Source organism: Ixodes scapularis, unplaced genomic scaffold (genome assembly GCF_016920785.2).
Source record: "Ixodes scapularis isolate PalLabHiFi unplaced genomic scaffold, ASM1692078v2 PGA_scaffold5__190_contigs__length_132052651, whole genome shotgun sequence".
Taxonomy (NCBI): domain Eukaryota; kingdom Metazoa; phylum Arthropoda; class Arachnida; order Ixodida; family Ixodidae; genus Ixodes; species Ixodes scapularis.
The window spans coordinates 116,975,036-116,997,086 of NW_024609880.1; positions in this window are offsets into that span (position 1 = coordinate 116,975,036).

Sequence of the window (22,051 nt, forward strand, 5' to 3'; positions counted from 1 at the left end):
CGCAGTGACTTGGGGCATGCTAGGCAAACGGCACCCTGCATCTCAACAGATAGGATGGCGCAGATGAATGCCATAGTTGCCACAGCCTCAAAACTGTGTCCTCCGGCCAACCGGGGAACGCAAGGTGTGCAAGTCGCTCGATGCCATCGGCGATGTGGGAGATCATTTCGGTTGCAGCCTGACGGCGGTTGCGAAGTTGCACATGATGATCTAAGCGGTGAGGTCCTTACCTATATTGGTTGTTGAGTGCTGCGACCAAAACCTCGAAGGTATGGCGGCTATCAGATGGTAAGTGGTGCAGCACTGTCAACGCTGACATGGTTAGATGGGCGGCCAAGGCGGCCTTTTGAGCCGTATACCAATTGTTAGCGTCAGCGATGACGTTGAACTGTCGTATGTAAGGCACCCAAGAAGCTGTACCGTCGAATGTCGATGGTTAGAGTCGCAGACTTGAAGCTCCCGTAAGGTTCTGGACCAGGGGATTAGTCGTGTGGTGTTTCTCGGGTCCAAGGAATCGAGACTCCAGGCGCTGCAGACATTCGGTTAGGGAGGCGGTCAGTTCCTGGATTTATGATGCCATGCCTTGATGAAGCTGGTTCTCGCGTCGAGCGTAAGATGCTTCGGCTTGCTCGAGGTGGTGTGTGATCGGAGTCTAGAGTTTGGAAGCTGTCGGCTCCTAGGCGGCCAGACTTTCAGTGCCAGTACTTGCGGTGGGGCCCACTTCGGCAGTGGGGCGAGCTGCCATTGTCCGGGGAAGGCGTTGACCGGAATGAAGCTCCACTTCGGACTCCAGTGAAGCAATTGTTTGCTTTGTAACTGTTTAATTATAGGACAAAACTTCCATCACTTTCTATCGTTCCTTGCTCCAACCTCCACGCGCTCGCGTTGCTAGCTCGTCTTCTTCTTCTCCGCTACAATAGATTAAGAGATTAACGAGCTAGTTCCCAAAAAATGTAAACGTTTTTTCTTGAGATTTCTCATCATTGTTTTTTATTGGAAAAGAAACATTTTTTTGTGTGTGTGTGTGTGTTTATACACTGATGTGATCTCATATTTGGAAAAGAAAATCACTTGTTTTCCCACCGCCAGCTTCTGTCTTATGGCTAATATAAACCTTCGAGAAAAGGGTATAAAATCCGATTTCAAGATGACCGCCGTGTGCAAAAACATTCCTCTTTCCTGATTTTTTTTTCTGGATACGGCCCTGGCTCACGCGAGCACACATTGGAGAAGTTTTGATCATTTCTCTCGTATGTCACAACGGTTCATGCGGAGGATTGTAGTGGGTGCGATCTGAATTTAGTGGCACACTGATCTCATAAAAAGGTGCCACGGAACTGAAGACGCAATACCCTAAAGGCCTACCTCATAAAAAAAAGTATCCTTCACATTTTTTTTAACTTTATTCAACAGTGATATCTTTTTTTATTACTCTGAACTTGTATCAGTTTGCTGAGACGCAAAGTTAGCCGAAATTTTGTCCGCTGATGCGCCTCCTTTCCCGATCCACTATTTTCGCCTGACCTTTATTCCCCGGTTCTGGCACACTTTACCTCAAGTCCCTTCATCCCAATACAGCTTGTCGGGAGACTTCATAATAAAAACATTTTCTTTCAATGAGTTTTACCAGACGTTTCATCCAAAGGACAGTTTGTGCCACAACTCCAGCAGGAAGAGATCTGTTGTCACTGATAACCTAAGGAACGCATGGTGCGGACTGTTGTGCTCACGTTTATTGCCCCGTGATTCGTTGTGTGGTGTTCTTATTGGCTAATGACGCAATCTCATAGGCTGCGGAGCTATAAGATGACCCAGGCCTTTTCCACGCCCTGCGATTCGCAGACTACCAGTGATCTAAGGTCATCTCGCTTAAATGTTGACTCTTTAAATAAATAAAAAAAAAAAACTGGGTGCCTGTCACCAATCTCCGTGTTTGTTTTATTCTTTCAAAATGAAGTAGCAGCATTTTTAAAAGCCAACGTTTTGAAGTTTATAACACAAAATGTAAATACGGCCACTTTGTACGCTCACCGCACACAACGGAGTCGAGAAGGAGGGGCGAAACATAAAACCCTCGTTATTCGTCCATAGAATTTGGCTGGAACCACGTTGTCGTAGCCGGTGTTGACCGACACCTGGTACAGAGTTTTGCCTTTCGGTACGTCAGATGCTATAGGTGGAGCATTGAGTTTTGCGGCGAGCACCAGACTGAAGGCCATTGAGGGAAACGAGGTCAGTAGCTTCGTAGCCACTGTCTTGATCCTACGGTACGAAAAAAAAAACCTGGCAAGTAAAGGGATCCCACTTACTGCACCTCGGGCACTAAGCGTAAAATCCAGTAGTAAGTTAGCGCCTGTCCCGTGTTTTTCTTCTGCTTGCCCTCATCTCTACGCTATGCATGTTACAGTAATCGATAGTTTTCGTGGATAATTTTCCCTACTCCGCTACGCTTTCCGCAACGAAAACGCCGCTAGTGCGCATGCGCGCCTTTACTGCGGAGTTCCAGATCTCATAGCGGGTTACAGAGGGCGCTGCGCGACGGAAGCAACGACCTACGAAAACTACCTAATCATACAAGGTGTGGGCAGCCTTAGATCACAACCATGACGCAGTGACTCTTCATTAAAGCATGCCCATGTCATACATCCATCTGATGTTAATATACTTTGTTTCGCTTTAAGTCTGACCGCCGTCCGACCGATCCGGCAAAGCCAATCAAGCGGCGCCAAATGCGCATCATCCGGTGACTCGTCGCGTTTGTTCGTTTTTTTTTGTTTTTTTTTCGCTGGCTAAATCAATCACGCACAGGGAGTGCTCCTTCATTCTGGGCTTTTTTTTATCATGGCGTGATTGGTATAACCGGCGATAGCAGACCCACAAAGACCTCGAGCGCCGTGACAGTTCACTTTGAAACGGATTATAGGATTCCCATTAGACAGTAAGACCTACCGAATAACTACCGTACTACTTGAGACAAGGGTTACGACTGACTTTCCGCATTGCCATAGAAACTAAAACCCGTCTAATAACGTTTTGCGACAAATCTAATATAGCAGGATTAAGCTAAACGTAAGTCGATGAACTAAATGTAGGCGGTATTAGCGGTAGCACGACACGCAGAACGTGTAGTGAGTGTTAACGAATTAACTGATTGCGTCTATGATTATTGATTTAAATGACACTTTTGAAAAAACCTTTTTTTCATGTTAGTCTGTGTTATGGGCAGTTTTAGTTGCATATAATTATTTATTGATTTTGCGTGATGCATGATTTTTGCTTAGACCCTCAGTATTACTTACGCGTCATATAGTTTCTGACAATTAAAAAAAAACCAAAAAAAAAAAAACCAGGCCGTGCCGAGTCTAGAGCATGTAAAGGGCGAAAAAATAGGTAGAAACGCACTGAGTTTCTTAAATTGCCAGTGACTATAACTAGATATTTAATTGTCTCCATGCAAAAGTAATATGCGGTAGGACTAAAGTACACCAGGAATGTTTCCACTTACTTTTAGTAGAAATTGAGTTGACGCGCGTGATTCGAGGTAATGCCCCAACTGCTGTGTCTGTTTTTTTTTAGAACCTGACTAAGTTTCAAGGAGGAATAAAACACATTAAAGGGCTGTGGATTTAACGACTGTTCGCCTATGATTGATAAATGTCATCGCTTTTGTCAATTAACATCTCTGTCATGTGTGGGAGAAATTGTTTTTCAAAGTACATGATTCAGAGTTTGATTATTCTGTGGATCGGCTATTGCTGTAAACCGTCATCTATATTTTATGCCTTCTAGATCATAAAATTCGCTTTATTCGATCTTCCGCGTCGTTCTACGCGACTGTTTCTTCCATGTGGCATTTCTTATATTCGGGTTGGTCAAAAATCTTTAGTTCTTTCGCACAGTAATTGATGCATTTTACAATTTTAATTTGAACTCCAGCGATAATAAATTCACACGCTGCTACTGGCAAAATGTATTTGTTAAAAAAATATTTCTGAGCGGATGGCGCATCCCTATTGAACATAAAACTTCAGCCCTGATGAGTTATGGGGTTCTCAAAGCGCTTTAAATCCCTTCAGCCCATCAAACCCCACAGTACTTCGAACTCTTTCAGCACTTCAAACTACTTCAGGCCTTTAAATCCATACCTCACCTTCGATCTTTTAGAATCCCTCAGCCCTTCAAGCCTTTATACGCCCAAATGACTGACAGCAAATACAGTTTGGAACAATATTGAAAATTTATTTCGCACATTGAGATTTACATACATGCTGTAACTTAAAAAGACGATAAGAACCAAATCTTACTCAAACCCGGGCTCAAGCAGCTGTAAGCAGAAGCTTTCAAATTAAATTGAAAAAAAACCAAGTTCTTTGTCGGAAAATTAACTTCGAGGCACTCACAATGCCGCTGGGGAAATTTTTGCTATGTATGGTAGCTCAACTATTAAAACCGAGAAGGTGCACCACACGCACACATATACACTGTCAGTGTTATTGCAAACCACGAACGCGCAAGCAATATCCGCCGCCGTTGTAAAATCCCGAGCAGAATCACGGTGTCATCCCTGGTGCCGTGGCGATGGCGTTTCCGGTGACTTTTTCTCTCTCTGGGTGCTTCTAAAGCCGGAAGGGCGAAGAGGCGCAAGGAACAGGGCATTGAGGTACCTTCTTGATTCGCACACCCAGCTGCTTTAGAAGACAGGTCCCACGCATGCAGGGGACGTTAAGTCAACTCTGAGCGTCCGCTCGCTGTTGCGCATTTACTTTTCTCTCGTTTACATTTAAAAGACAAAGCGACCAGCTTCTGTTTTTTTAAACAGAAGCATTTTGAAAAATCATATTCAAACAATTACCAAAAAGTCCCCCCTCCCCCATTAATTTTGCCACGCACTCACTCTCTCTCATGAGCAAGGACTTGGCGTCCTTGGACGCCCCTAGTCCAACCCGTGAAGTAAATACACAGTACACAAAAAACATCAATGGGGCCGCGTTAGCCAAGGCCGCGGCAGGAAGGGACGGGGAAACGTATCCTCAATTTCCAACACTTATTGCAGCCGCCCGATACAAAATAGCCGAACGGCTTTTCCGACGCGTTTGTCCTCAAATAGCCCGTGATCTCTCCCACAGACCCGTTAAAACAAGTTTAATGGATGCTGTGGTTTCACGGGAAGGATTGGGACAGACCCACAGGCCTCTCAAAATGGATCTTTTACACATACTAGTGATTCTTGAAGAGTTCGTCAGTCTCCTTAGAAACCTTCAACGAATATTTCAGACTACTCAAGCATTTTTGAAGGACACTTTAAAACATTTGGGAAATTCTAGAGAACCCAGAAGACGGGTTTTTAATAGGGGTGCAAAAGCCTTTCACGTACTTCACATGGAGACCACCTACGACTTCCGCAGCAGTTATGCTGGTATCGACTTGCATGACTACAGTGTATACAGAAGCACATCTTAAAGCATCTGATGCATTCGTCAAAGTAATGATTTCAGCCCTCGACGACTCCTGGAAGGCGTTTGGTTAGATATTTTTTTATTGGGTTCAAGGACGTTAATATAAAGATTGCGGCAGCACTGTAACTAGAACCATATCTTCAATGTGTCAGAGTGGTGATCGACGTTTGGTTCATAAGTTGTGTTTAGCGAAATCTTGTCTATTATGCTTTTACTCTTCAGCGAGCTTCTTCTTCAAGCTCTAAATATCACTTTGACCATCTGCGTGCGTGCATGTTTGTGTGCGCTTGCGTGTGAGAGTGCGTGCGTACACGTTTGTGTGTCCTTCCGTGCGTGTGGGGGTGTGGTAGCGTGCATGTGCGTGCGTGCGCGCGTGTGCTTACGTGTGTGTTCTTGTCGGAGATGCTTTATATGTGGTCGACACAAAATAAACAAGAACGCCGTACCTTTGATGACTAGTGCCTCCACCTGCCTTTTTTTTTCTTGTAATTAAACTTACAGTGCCGTTTCATTCGTCCGACTGCATTGTCACAACTGGAGCTTTCCATAGGCTTCCCTGTGTGTACGTTCTTGGTATTTAGAGTAGCCATGTTAATGAGATTTACGGATGCTTTTGCATCAATGAAGGCATCTGTTGTTGAATATTTCAAAGAGACATGGAAAAAAGAGGAAGGCGATAACGAGCGTGCCTCAGACGGGACGCGGCTCTCCATTTTTTTATCTACAACGGTGCGATTCTCAAACGAGATTTGTCCCGTTAAACCCTTTTATATGCACCAAAAAGCGTGTATCATCAAGGTATTTAACAGATTTCAAATTTGGTTCCCAAACCCGGGAGCCATCACCTCATCGACAGCCCTGACGAGATCCGAAGGACGATGGGACGACATGGAAAGGGTCGGGACGTTAATGCACCGTGCTGAAACAATCCGGCTCATTAACGAGGTCAGTAATGTCATTTCCGAGGAAACCTACAGCCTCAAGGACCTCACAACACTACTTGAACCTATCAGCGCAACCAGGGACGAAATTAAGGTTCTGAAGCGAGGTTTGGGGCGATTTCTGGTTGATGGAGATTTCGGCGATGAGTACGCGAACGTACGAAGATCAATTGCCCAGTTTTTTTGCGAGATTAAACCACCACATTGACGTCTCGAATTGGGGAAGAACTACGTCATACAAAAACTATGACCATCAGAGAAGCGAACCTAGCCAGGCTGGAGATGAAAATGTTCCACGACCGTATTGAAGTATGACAGTCGTTGTTTGGAATGTTAGTTAACAGATCCCACGAAAACGCTTAACTGAAAAAAGTGAGTAATTTCCAATACCTGTGATAACTTCTCACCGGAGCGGCTGCTGATGATATCGCCGGTATTCAAGTAACAGAGCCCTGCTATTCAGTTGTAGGAGAAATCCAAAAAGGGCAGTTTGGTGACACGAAGATCATAGTTCAAGATCATCTAGCAAATATCAGGATCTGAAGATGCCAGCTAAACGTAGGAATAACACAAAGACCGAAAGAGAGAGAGAGAGAGAGAGAGAGATAGAAAGAGGACAAACACACTCTCTTCCGATGTTCAGCTGGCATCTTCAGAACCATGAATTACCAACCAGCTTGGCTACAAAAAATCTGAGGACTTTTCAGGATGTCAAATCATCTAGCAAAATTCTGGCTCATTGCAAACTATCCCAGGCAGCGCAGAGTATTGGGCTAACATTGGATTTCATGTCGCAAAGAATTGTCCACAATGGCCCAACAGTGGCCCAACTGAGCCCTTTGTTTCCTTATATCGGAATCACATGGGCCAATAATAGACTATGAAAGCCAATGGTTTTTGAAATATTGGTGATACGTTGGCATTGGCTGATCAACATTGAACTGTCAAAGCTAATAGCTGTCCAATATTGGATATATGCCGGCATTAGCTGTCCAATATTGGACTGTCGGAGCCACTGGCTTTCTGATATTGGCAATACGCCTGCATAAGTTGTCCAATATTGGATATACGCCTGCATAGGCTATTCAATATTGAACTGTTGGAGCCAATTTATTTCCACTATTGCATATATGCCGGTATAATATGTACTATATTGGACTGTCAGAGCCAGTAGCTCTGCGATATTGTATAAACGCTGGCCGAAGCTGGTTAATATTAACTGTCAAAGCCGAGCGTTTTCCATGCCATAGCCAATGGCTCATTATATTGGATATACGTCTGTATAAGCTCTCCAATATTGGATCGTCGGATCCAATCCCATACGAAAATGGTCTGTGGACCCCTAAGGAAAATGGTCTGTGGACTCCTAAGAAAAATCCTATGGTGAGCTACCATCGTATGTGGCCCTCTATGGTCAGGCGTAAGAAACCATAGAACACGCTATTGCTAGCTAAAGAATAATCGTTGTCTTCAAAGCTATAGACTCTCTACCATTCAGATGTCTGAAGCTGGCTATAGAATAACATGTGCCTATGATGCTATAGACTCGCGACGATTCAATTTCCTTTAGCAAACTATAGAAAATGTATTTCTTTGATCCTATAGATCAGCGACTATTCAGTGTGCTTAGTTGGTTATATAGTGGTGTGCGTTCCTAAATCTGTAGACTGGTGAGCATAGAATTTTCTCTAGATGACTGGTGCTTTATGCCACCAAAGGAATAGGCCTCAGACCTTTCAATGCACTTTAGCTGGCTATAGAGACACGCATGTCTCTCGAGCTATAGATTCGTGGCCATCCCATTTTTTTAGCCTGCTCACTGTGTGTTTTAAGTCGTCTAGGCTATAGACCCGCGAATTTCTTTTTTGCACTGCTAAGGTAGGAAAGTGCGCTCGATCAAGGCGAGAATTTTATTTAGCCCGCTTCATGGGGCGTACGTCTCCATTGCTTTCAAACCGCGATCACAAAAGCGTCCTTAGCTGCCTTTAGGACAATTGCAGTTTTTACCGGCTTCTCTCCTTTCGCATTGCCTTACCTCGGCGTTGACGTCATCTTAATCTTCCGTTTTTTTTATTTAATTATATCTGTATTTTGCAGTGCACTTCGTAAGTATATGCATTTCGTAGCGTTAACGTCTTCTACATTGTTCATATCCCCGCAATGTTTGTATTTCTTTCTGCGTACTGTATTTTTTTATATTTAATGTCTCCCTGCATATTTCGTCGTTTTCGACGCAGGCGTCAACGAGCATAAAGCCGCCGCTTACGCCGCTACCGAAATTAGTTCTATTCTTGTTACGACGCTTTATCGCGCTATAAAGTCGTTTATTGGACTCGAATGAAGTCTCGAGAGGGCTCGTTCGATTGCCTGTGCAGATTTCCTCAGTGTAGGCAGAGCAACGACGTAGCACTCGCGACGCGAGAGCCGACTGCGCCTCGATCTGGCCGGCCGCCCTCGCTCTGCGAAAATGGGAGCGTGGGACTCTCGAGCACCGTAAGCTTTCTGGAGATGCAAGACGCTACTTTGTTGTCGCGAATCCTTTGCCGTTCGAACGGTTGCGAAGCCGTTGCGCCCGGCGTACCCTACCCAGCATCTTTCAAAAATCATTCGCGCAGCATCGCAACCTTCCGTCTGCGAGCGTCGGCGATTCATCGTGTGTTGAAAGTCGGAAGATAGGCTGTCCGTGGCATCTTTTAAGTGCAGACATGGACAAATTACTCAAAAAAGGTAGTTAAGTTACTGAGTATCGACGCTAAAAGTTGTTGGAGTAAAGTAGAAATTACGCATTTGTAATAGTAATTGAGTAAACTACTAACTACTGTAAAAAAGTAGCGAATTACTTTGAAGTTACTTTCGAAATTACTTTTTATGTTTTTGTGGCAGCAAAATGAACAGAAGTTTTGATCAGTGAAAAACCCTGCGAGCCGGAAATAAATGCGGTCATTTTATGACTTTCAAGATGGTTTATTCGGTCGCCGAAGCAAGTGTCTTTCAAAGTTGTTATCGGAGAGTTTTCCTCTTTTCCGTCTAATGACGTGCTCGGTCAAGGTAAAAAGACGTTCCACCGTGTAGCTGGATGGGAACACAGCGTTCAATTCCACAAGCAGGCTGTGCAGGGTCGGGTAAGCGAGTGTCGGCATCTTTGGTGTCCATGACGAAACATGTGAGGCTTGCTTCGGCTAGAGGGTCCTTTATAATAAACTCTCCTCTTTTTTTTTTCTTTCTTTTTTCTTCGGCAAGTTGAGATTGTTATGACTGGCCCCTCTTTATTCTCACGACGTTCCATTTCAGTGGCGCCTACCGTGGATCCTACCACTTGAGTCAGAACTCACTAAAGGCACACAACATGAACACAACAACAACCCTCGGAGTTTCCCCGCCTTTCACGGTTGCAGCTGGAGGCGCGGCGCTTGCGTGCATTACCGGATTAGGTCAACACCCGACCAAGGCTTGTTAACCATCTCTGCCTACTTTTGTGCGCGCCGGTGTTATGTTTTGGCTGCTCGTCGCCACGTTGGCCCAAGGACGCCTGTGATGCAGTTTGTACGGCTGCCGAGTGTAAGTGCGTGGGAACGGAATCTGAGGGAGCCCCTTGTTCGTAAATACCACTTAATCTGCCATCGTCTTATTTATTTCTGCACTCAAACTTTTGTGATAAACAAAAAATAGGATTAAATTTCGAAAGTAGTTAGTAATTTGAGTAGAAGTTACCTGAAAAACGTAGTTAAATTAAACTACTGATTACCCAAATAAAGTTGTAATTGAAAGTTGCGAAGTTACTCGGAAAAGTAGTTAAACTACATTAGTTTGAGTAGAGTAGTTCAACTACGTGCAAGTCTGTTTAAGTGTAACTACCTCGTAAAAAAAGTTGAAGTTTAAAAACGCGAATCTAACGGGTACAATTAATTTTAAATTTATTGGTAAAAATGATATATATATATATATATATATATATATATATATATATATATATATATATATATATATACATATATAACACGGGCACTTCACACCATCGTACGTGGTCTCCGAGGAGGATATAATTAAACATATGCAGATGAATGAACCGTGCGTAATCCAATGCATCAAGCAATTAAAATGTTCAGGAACCCGCCGAAAGCAAAAAAAAAAAAAAAAAAAAAAATAAATAAAACGGCGGAGCCAGGATTTGTGCGGTCGGGTGTGCTAACCTCTACATTCCTCCTCTACACCACTTCTGGCGTTTCCTATCTGTCTTAATGATGCACAAGAAACGAAATGTATGCAATCGGAGGTGTTCTGGAAACACACGCCGCCGCGTGGAACGCGGTACGACGCTTGGTGTCACGTGGTGCGTGCTCGTTTGTGCTCCAGAAATCCTCCCACTGTTTGTCTCGTCCCGTGTACATGTAGTATCCTTTGTTTATGAGCTTTAGAGACACGGCATCATCATCATCTGCCAGAATCAAGAGCCACGTTATTGAATATACAACACGAGCACTTCACACCGTCGTACGCGGTCTCCGAGGAGGATATAAACAAACATATGCAGATGAATGAACCGTACTTAATCCAATGAATCAAAGAATTAAAGCTTTCAGGAACCCGCCGAAAGCCAAAATAACGGCGGAGCCAGGATTTGAACTATGGGCCTCCCAATGTCCGGGCGGGTGTACTAACCTCTACACCACTCCACCTTGACTTTCTGGCGTTCCAGAAAGTCAAGGAGGGTTCCAGGACACATCCGACTGGATACATTTTGTTTCTTGTGCATTAATAAGACAGATAGGAAGCGCCAGAAAGTCAAGATGAAGTGCTGTAGAGGTTAGCACACCCGACCCGACCTTGGGAGGCGCAGAGTTCAAATCCTGGTTCCGCCGTCATTTTGGCTTTCGGCGGGTTCCTGAAAACTTTAATTCTTTGATTAATTGGATTCAGTACGGTTCATTCATCATCATCATCATCATCATCATTTATTATTCCTTGAAGGCCCAGGGGGCATTACACAAGGGAGTGAACACTTAAAAAACAAACAAGTAACAAAACTATTTATCTACGAAAACACGCTGTAATCCAGTTATGGGTTAGAAAAAATAAGCTAACGGCTGCAGAAAATTTCTTAGTATCAGATAAGGTAACAATTACGTCAGGCAGTGAGTTCCAGTCGTCAATGACCAATGGTAAAGTAGACATTTGGTGAGTGACGGTTGACGATGAAATCGGACGGAGTTTGCAAGAATGGTCGAGACGAGGGAAAATGCGGTAAGGAGGTGATAACAAACTTTGTCTGAGATGACTGTTGTAATAAAAGATCCGATGAAGAAGAGAAAGACGAGACACCCTGCGGCGGTGAGAAAGAGTGTCAAGGTTAGCTGATTGGCGAAGTCCTGATATGCTTGCGTATGGGGAATAGTCGGAATAAATAAAACGGAGGGCCCTGCTTTGAACGGCTTCCAGGTTGTTAGTTAGGTATGCCTGCCACGGTGACCATATGGAAGAAGCGAATTCTAGTTTAGTTCTGACCAAGGTAGTATAAGCTAGTTGTTTTACGGGGGATGTAGCTTGTCTGAGGTTACGGCGAAGAAATCCGAGAGTGCGGTTAGCATCGGCGATCACAGTTGTTATATGAGTGGTCCATGACAGGTCAGATGTCAGATGAATTCCTAGATATTTATACGATGAACAAGCAGTTACTGGGGTGCTAGAAAAGTGGTAAGAGGAGGATAGAACATGTGAACTGCGGGAAAAAGATAGCGATTTACATTTATTATAGTTTAAAGCCATTTGCCATTTATGACACCACTGAATTATAAGTTGGAGATCGTTTTGCAAGGTTAGCTGATCGTGGCGTGAATGAATGGGTCTATATATGACACAGTCATCGGCGAACAAACGTACTTCAGAAGTGATGCCATGGTGGAGATCATTAATGTAGATTAAAAAAAGAAGGGGGCCAAGAACGCTTCCCTGAGGGACGCCAGACGTTAGTGCGCTTGTGGTTGATTTTATATTGTTAATAGAAGTGTACTGTGTGCGATTAGTAAGGAATTCAGAAATCCAATTGACTACTGAGGGGTGAAGATTAATATTTCTTAGTTTCATTAAAAGACGTTGATGAGGGACCCTGTCAAATGCTTTGGAGAAGTCAATAAATCTGCATATGTTTTATATCTATATATATATATTATGTATCTATTCAATTATTTGTTTGTGTACATTGCGCACAAAAAGTAGTGCGTTTAGTTCTTTATTTTAAATTGTAATGTGGGTTATACGGCGTAAAACACAGTATCCACCAACTTGCCACGTTTTGGGTCACTTTCGGCTTGGGCTAGACAGCTTCTTCGGGAGTCCCATAGCTGACCTTCATAAAGCTGTCTTGTTCATTCGGTTTTGACAGCTGGGTAGACGCTATGCGTGTTTTAGGCCAATCGTGTCTCCGGTTAGGGTCACGTGACTACAGGCTCGAAGCTGGTGATAAGGCAGAAACCTGCCTGAAACCCAAAGCCACACGTAGTATCCGCTGCACTATCAACATTGGGTACACGTGACAAATCCTCTCGTAGTACTCATTTCTAGGATGCCCCCAAAGATTAGTCGGCGCACACCCGTTCTGTCCTTGAAGGAGCTGCTACCTTTCCACTCATTCTCTCTTTTTCTTTCTCTGGCTAAGCTGAAAGCGCGCTAGAAGGTGCGCACTAACTGGACCAATCAACCGTAGACTTTGTATCGCTTGACTCCGCTCTCTCTGCGCGAATAATGGCAGAAGCGTGATCGCGTGGTTTGACGGATAACGCTTTAGCCGTTCGCAATATCGCTATCACTGTTTGCGGACCTAGTTTGGCGTATTGCGCGTAAACCTCTTTTATACACAAAAGTAGCGATATCCTTTGAAGTATGCCGCCTGCTATCTTTAACCGATCTGGGCGGCGCTACCGTTCATGCGCGAGCCCAAAAGAGCAAAATATAACAATAAGAGTGTGCCTGAAGGACGAGGAGAGAGAAGGAATGCCTATGTTTTTGCAGTGCATGCTATGCGCTCATGTCGCCAATCAAATAACGGCGACTGTGCAACCTCACGGCTTTGATCGTCGTTCTTTGAGCACATCCTTGGCGGCTGGTAGAACGTGACAGAGCGCTCTTAGCCTGTGTGTATGTATTTGGTATTTGCGTGTCTTTCAGCCTTTGAGTGCGCTCTGACTCAAGTACAGGAAGCCCGTCCGCTATCTTGGCCCAATCCAGGCGGCGCTACAGTCGGCGCGCGGGTGTAGAAAAGCAAAACATAAAGGTAAAAGTTGGGAGCTTCAGAGGGGGAAGGAGATGTCACTACCTTTCTTCTTTAGGGGAGTTAGTAGTGCGGCCTGCGGGGCTCTGGTGGATTCCGCTTCTGTGGTAAATGGTATCACGGCCGACAAGTCATGCCCATATGTTGACAACAAACGATTTTTTTCAAGAAGCCCAAGAGATTCGTGTGGTGCGTTTAGTGCTCGGTTCGGCAATGACAGCTTGTGCTTCATCGTGTTGAATCTTCACGTACTATCGGGGAAAAATGTAATGCGAACAGAGGAGCGCGTGGCTCGCGGTACAGGCTGCGCCACCTGGAAGTGAGCCTAGGAGTGAGAAGCGTAGCCTACTCCGACGTGTTCACGCCCTCCCTTTGCGCTCCCCAAGCTTCAGCAGTGCGCCTCTTAGTGCGCTGAAAGCTATCACCGCTATCTTTGCTGGCTCAGCGCGTGCGGTGCAAAGAAGCTCGCCGCACTCGCCGAGCAGGCAAAGATAGCGGTGTCAGCTTTCAGCGCACTGAGAGGCTCACTGCCGAAGCTGGGGGAGAGCCGATCGAGGGGCGTGAACACGTCGGAGTAGGCCACGCAGTCTCGCCCCGAGGCTCACTTCCAGGTGGCGCAGCCTGTACCGCGAGCCACGCGCTCCTCTGTTCGCATTTCATTTTTCCCCGATAGTACACCTTCCGTCTCGTTTTTGTGTGTTGAGTGGTTGTTCTGCAGTGCCCGTGTCGACATATATCTCAGATTACATCTTTAAAGACCGGTATCGTCAACGTAAGTGCGCTGCAACCTCCTTCGCGACATTTGACCGTTCTTCCACTGGTACTCTTCCGGATTACGTCTAAAATTAGACAGTATCTATCTCCTGGCATCCGGGAAAATATTTTCTTTTGAAATTATACCGGCAGCCACCTCTCATTCGCTGTTTGAAATGATGTTAAAACTGTATGTAGAATACTGAACTTTTATTTTCCCTGCGTTTCCTGATAACATGATTCATGCACACTTTTCGTGGATACACGTTTCATGGACACTCGTTTCGTCCACATGAACGTTTTATCGACGTTCGTTACGCGAATTGGATGCTGTAGGGAAATCTTGTCGAGCGTGTATTCCTGAGGCACGTGCTCACCGACCGAGTCCACCTTTTCACGCCGCTTCTTGGTGAGTCTGCAGCGCCTTATTACAAAAGAAAAATAAATGACCGCATCTCGACGTGGTGAATGATGTTGATTGGGGCGAAGCTCTGGTGCTGCTGATGATACTGATTTTATTGTTCATAAGTAGTGCTGATGGTGCTGATTTCTTTTTATTGCTCATAGGTAGTGCTAGTTCCGGGTTGCGTTTCGACTTCATTATTGCTGCTTTATGGTCGGTGAAATGCAGAGCCAGTGGTTCTTCTAGCGGAAGAGCTCGGATCCGCTAGAAGCCTTGGGAACGCATCTCCACAGCTGAAGTCAACGGTCCATGTCAGAAAGAGAATGTGTGGTATTGAACGTGGTTATATACGCATTTGAGCATTTGACCGCAGCGCCCTCTCGTCCATAAACGTTGAGCCAATGCATGCAAAGTTTGACTCGATTATATACGCATTTGACCGTAGCGCCCTCTCCTGTATAGACGTTAAACGGCTACATGATACGTTTCATCCATGACAAACCCCAGCTGTTGAGTTACTACCAGATCTCAGAGCCCCCTAGTCGTCCCGCAGTCGCGGCCGAGTGGTTAAGGCGATTGACTAGAAATCCATTAGGGTCTCTTCGCACAGGTTCGAATCCTGTCGACTGCGCAAACATTTTTTTCTTTTTATGTGAGCACGGACGCCGTCCGGACGGACGGACGGACAAGGCTAGACCCTAAGGAGCTACGCCCTTAAGAACAAAGCTATTCTGAGTTTTTTTTACGAAACATCGCGTGTTGATGAAAAAAATCTGTTGATAAAACGTCGTTCGATGAACTGACTGCACGGCCAATGGGAAGCGACTGCCGGTAGAATTTCGGGGAAAAAATTCTGCCGGGAGGCTGGACACTACCCAAACATTACCCCGGCTGTTGTGTGCTTTGGAATCTCCTCAGTTACATAACAACTGAGTAGTACCTCTTCACATATTACGAATTGCTTAGTTTGTACTTGTCTACAAAAGAGGCTGTGTGTAATAAACTTCTAGAAGATACCAAAACAATCTATTGTATCAGTTTACTGCTACAGCAGCTTGGCGAGCTCTCCACACAGACTGAAGGGAATAGCAGCGCGTGTTGATATGAAGACCCAGGAACAGCGGCAGCTTCACAAAACTGAAGAGCTTTAATTCCGCCGTGCGTTCGATGCGAAAAAAGAAATGGTAATAAAAAAAACTAAACGAGCTCCACGCTCGCCGTCCACGAGCGCAGGCATCGATCTCGTGTGCAGGCTTGCCATTGTGCTGCTGAACACTGCTTCGCTGGTACTCGACCAGTTTGATCTATTTTCAACACAATCCCGACCGCGAAATGAGTCACGCGCTGACCTCCAGGGGATAAAGGCGTTGAACTGGTCGGTCGGTAATCGATTTATTTTGCAGTTTTACCTGACAGGACCGTATGTTACCGTCTCTTCCTCTGTGGGTCTTCAGCACTCTTCCCATTTGCCACAATTGTCTCGGTGCATTACTATCGTGCACGAGAACAACGTCGTCTACACTTAGGGTTGACGCAGAAGCTGGTTGCATATGGTGCGCCGATCGAAGCTGCAACAAGTATTCGTGCTGCCAGCGTTTCCAAAAGTTGTCCGTTAAGCACCGTCGGTACTTGATCCTCTTGAGTAGGTCTGTTCTTTTGGATTGGTGCTCCGTCTTCGTTGTTGGGTCGGGCAAGCACGCCAATCTTTTCCCAAGCAATATATCTCCTGGGGTTATCGGCCTGGGCTCCGTGGCGTCGGTGCTGTCCATTGTTAGAGGTCGGGAGTTGACTATTCCTTCAACCTCGGTCAAAACAGTCGATAATTCTTCAGAGGTTAAGCATGCCCTCCCTAGCACTTTCCGTAGGGTGGTCTTTACCGTTCGCACGAGCCTCTCCCACCAGCCTCCCCACCATGGGGCACTGGGAACAATGAACTTCCATGTTACTCGGTTCTTGGCAAGATGAGACGTAAAATCTTCTTCTTGCATCGCTCTAAACAACGCATATAGGTCCTTGATGCCTTCTTGAATGTTGGTGCGTTGTCAGAATAGATCGTTGTTGGCAACCCTCTCCGTGCCGTGAAACGTCGAAAGGCCATTAGAAAAGCTTCTGTAGACATTGCAGAAACAAGTTCGAGATGAAAGGCGCGAGACACTATACAAGTGAAAAGTGCAACGTAGGACTTCACACTGCCGCTTGCTGTCTTGACATACAAAGGACCTGCAAAATCTACGCCTACAACATCAAAGGGCGCGCCTTGCTTCAGTCGGTCAAGGGGAAGTGAAGCCGTTGGGGCAGTGTCAGCCGTGAGGCGGAACTTCTTGCATAAACAGCAGCTGAAGATCACTTTCTTCACCAATCTTCTCCCTCCTACAATCCAAAATCGTTCTCGGAGTTGCGCCAACGTGTCTCGTGCTCCTCCGTGAAGTACCTTGCAGTGGGCGTTCTGTACGACCAAGGTTGTGAGGTAATGCTCACTCGGCAATATGATTGGGTGTTTCACATCTGAAGCCGGCCTCCAACCCGGATGATATTGTCTTTATCCAAAAATGGACTCATCTCTGCTAGAGACGATTGTTTGTGAACATTTTCTTTCTTCGAGAGACATTTTATCTCGTCTGAGTAAGTACTGGTCTGAACGTTGTTGATCCAGTATAGTTCGTCCGCAGTGGTTTCCTCGGCACTCAGTGGTCTATTTGACGGTTTGCCATTTCGGCAGTTCCTCAGAAATCGAAGGCACCGCGCCGTCACTCTTAAAGCCCAATGAAGTTTGCTGTACCTTGTCAGATCCAACAGCGGTTCGGGTAGTGTAGTTTGCAATATCACATGAACTGCTTTTCTCTCTTCTTTCAACAAGTCAGTCTCTGCTTCGTTACTCGACCTCAAATCAGGCCGTTCATTTTCGTTTTTCAGTCAACCACTTTGGTCTTGACCACCATAAATCACTCGACACCAGTCGAGAACCTGTGATGCCACGGGTAAGCAAATCCGCTGGATTGTCACTTCCCGGACAGTACCTCCAATGAGAAGGATCGGTGTCCCTTTGTTTTCTGCAACTCGGTTGGACACGAAAATCTTCCACTTGCTGGGGTCGCCCTTGATCCATGCAAGTGTGATGAGAGAACCCGTCCACAACGTATAGTCATACGGAATGCATGGGATGGTCTTCTCAAGATATTTGTGGAGTCTCGATGCGATGACGGCTCCCATAAGTTCCAGGCGAGGAAGAGTTTGTTTCTTGATTGGAGCAACCCGTGCTTTTGCCAATAAAAGTGTAGGTTGTTCAGGTGGCGAGGACTTCGTTGTTACGTACGCTGTAGCTCCATAGGCAGTTGGGCTTGCGTCGCAGAAAATATGAATCTGGGTGTCCTTGCCCTGTCCTGCTTGGAATACGAATCTGGGGATGACGAGTGCATCCATCTTTGGCAGGTCACCACACCATTCGTGCCATTCGTTGTTCAGATCCTCGGGTAGAGCACTGTCCCAAGTGATTCCTCTCGCCCATAGTTTCTGAAACAGTGTCTTCACACGGATTGTGAAGGGCGACAAGACTCCCAGGGGAACGAAAATCCTAGACGCTGCTTGTAGAACAAATCGCTTAGTGCCATCATGCAGCTCTAGGAATTTTTGTAAAATTGGCAACGCAAACTTCAAAACATCCTTCTCTGAATCCCAGACAATTCCCAGAACCTTCATTGTTCTTTGTTCAAGGATAGGCGTAGTGTTGTCTGGATTTGCCTCTTCTTGAAATCTCTCAGCGCTTGTGAATTCGTCGTCCACTTTCGGAGAGTCATTCCTGCGTTCTGCATAATAGATTTTGCGTCATGGTACAACTTGATGGCTTCCTCCTCGGTAGCTGTGCCAGTAACCAAGTCGTCCACGTAGAAGGAGTTACGAAGCATGTCAGCCACTTCCTCCTTTTCAGTCGGCAGATTTTTCAGGTGTTGGAGGATCGTAGCGGTCAGAAGAAATGGACTACAGGTTGCACCAAAAGGAACCCTCTTCATCCTCCATGTTTGTACCTCTTCATCTTTAAAGGTCGAAGATTGTAGATCTTGAAACCAGAGAAAACGGAATGCATCTCTGTCCTTTTCTGCTACAGATATTTGCAGAAATGCCTTCTGGGTGTCGGAGGTTATGGCGAAGCGGCTCACCCGAAATCGCAGCAATATTCCAAGAAGGTCTTGATACAGGTTGTCTCCTTTCTCTAAACATTCGTTTAGAGACTTGCACCCAGCTGCGTGCGAGGATGCATCGAAAACAACTCGAAGTCGTGTCGTCAGCGCATTTTCTCGGATGACTTCGCGATGTGGCATGTAAAATAGTCTGCCTTCTTCACCAGTTGTCTCGTTCGGTACCACTTCAGCGTGACCCGCCATCAGATACTCTCTGATTGCTTCGTCGTAATGAAGTACTAGAGAGTCAGTTCTGTAGAGTCGACCTACTAGTTTCCTCAGTCTCGTCATCGCTACTTGCTTGTTGTCCTTAAGGACACCTATATTGTCCTTCCACGGTAGTGCCACTTCGTACTGTGTGCTAGACCGGCGAATGTTCTGCTCGAAATGGCGCATCACTTGGCTTGTTTCGGACATCTGGTCTTCTGAATCTGTGATTCCCAGGCTTTCTAACTCCTAGAATGATCGGAGAGCGCCTTCAACTTGTTCTGTACCGGTGATCTGCAGGACACAGACGACCAAGTTCGAGTGGGTTTTTTGCGACTTCAGGATGGATGTCCGTCCTTGAAAGGTCCAACCAAGCTTGGTGTTTAATGCAACAAGGGTGCTGCAGGTCTTACTCCGAGTGACTTCACCAGTCATAAAGCCACACATTTGGTAAGAGCCAATCAAAATACTGATGCCTGGTTGTGCGGCAACCGCTGGAAACATAAGGCGATCGGCAATAAACCTTCCATTTTTCTCCATGTCAGCTACGAAGACTGAATCCGTCGTTAAGGTAGCTATGTCTTGACATATCACTGGGATTTCGATCGCTTCGATCTTGCATCCGTCCATGTTGAATTGGCTTCTAAGTTCAAGCTCCACTACACGACGCTTCTTGCACTGTTGAGTTGAAGCACAAGCAAACGTGTTGACGCCATCTTGGTGTAGCCAACGCACTTAAGCTGAAGGTGTCTTGACAGATCCTCGGTGACAAACGTCTGTTGGCTGCCTCCGTCGATAACACCTCTAACATACCTACATGAGGTACCGCTGACAGTCCATGCCCGGAAGGTTTGCAGAAGTACCGCTCCGGACTCTCTGAATTCTCGGTGAATTGATGTAGTACAAACCGTCATGCTGTTTTGTGTGTCCGATTTACCTTCTTTAGCTTTGATCCGCGTCGGGTCACACATGGACTTAGCGTGTCTTCCACCACATGTGGCACAGCTGATCTTTCGTCTGCAGTCTCTTGCTCGATGGCCACTGAGAGTGCATCTGAAGCATCTCATCTCTTTTGTCAAACGCTGTTTCTTCTGGGCCAGGGGAAGAGAGGAAGAACAGTCTGCAGAACTATGGCTTGTTCCGTTGCAGAAACAGCATCTCGTTTTATGTGGTGAGGGTCTGTTGTAGAGCACCGATGAGGTCGTTCTAGACGATTCACGCCGAGCTATGTTTCCTCATATCTTGTGGTCTTTGTGTTCTTCGTTTCTGTGATCTTAAACTCGCTTTTCTCCCGACTTTCGACTTCGATAGCTAGAAAATCAAGTAGTCGATCCAGTTCTGAGCGGTCAGGCTGGCTGCTTGGGTCAGGCATGGCAGTTGCCGCAGACAAATGAGCGGCTCTGTGGTAGTTCACGACGATGTCACGTGGAAGAGCTCGCATCAAAATATCGCAGAGCATCGACGAAAAACTTGACTTATTCACACCCAATGTCTGGAGGCCTCGTATATTGATTTGCACCTGGTCGAACATCGTTCGTATACCTGAGGTATCGTTGGCTGACTTGACAGGTGAAATCAGCCTCAGACTGGAGAAATATTCCTGCTCCAATCGTTTCTTGTCTCCAAAACGGCGATTGAGGATCTCATTTGCATCCGCGTAGCAAGTCTCTGTCCTTGGTAATCCAGCCACAGCTGCTTCCGCTTCTCCGCCCAAGTACATTCGAAGGTAGCCGAACTTTTCGCTGGTGGACAGACTGGCGTTCTTGTGAATTGTTTCATCGAACTGTTCCCAGAACGCTGACCACTTTGATATTTCACCCTTGAATGGCGTAACGGTGAGCTTCGGTAACCTAGTTCCATCTTGTCTGCTGCCTTGGGTGTCGTTCGTGTGACGACTAGGTTCCCTAGAGGCCCCTCGAGACGATATCTGATCTAGGAGATCTTTTCTGCATTGGAGGGCACTGATGGTGGCAGTCGCTTCATCTTCGTATTGGACGACTGTCTGAAATTCGGTTTCGAACGAACCCTCCGGTATGTGTCCCTCAAACTCTTCGTTCAACCTTCTGAGCTCATCATTATTGGCGCGCAATCTTGCGGCCACGGTGGTAATCTGGCTAATCGTTGAATCTTGATTTTGTAAGAGAGCACTTGCCTCGTTGATGAGTCTTGTGTTTTGCGCGCGTCGGGTCGTTCTTTTAGTCTTCAGCCTTTCCATGGGGATCCACTGCGCTGCTGAGTCTTCTCGTGTGATGTCCCGGACCTTGACTCCCGGGTTTCGGCACCAAATTGTTGATATGAAGACCCAGGAACAGCGGCAGCTTCACAAAACTGAAGAGCTTTAATTCCGACGTGCGTTCGATGCGAAAAAAGAAATGGTAATAAAAAAAACTAAACGAGCTCCACGCTCGCCGTCCACGAGCGCAGGCATCGATCTCGTGTGCAGGCTTGCCATTGTGCTGCTCAACACTGCTTCGCTGGTACTCGACCAGTTTGATCTATTTTCAATACGCGCTTCAATACTTCAGGTATCTTCTCATGCAAGTTGCGCCAAAAACAACTTTGCAGGAAGGTAAACAAAAACGAAGCCTCCAATGGATGTTCCGTCAAACTTGCCAATCAAACAGTTCTCTGTGAAGAGCGGTTGGTATACTCCATCCCTTTTTTATGCGGTGACCGAAATATTGGTCAGACAAGACGCTGCTTCAACACCCGCCTAAGAGAGCACGTCCTGGAGGTTTTCCGTGCTTCAAGTAACTCTTTTCATCAGATTGTTGTGCATAAACGCTTCTGCACGAATTGTGAAGCCCGGCTCAAGGACGCCAGCATAATTGGAAAACACAAGAACAAGCACG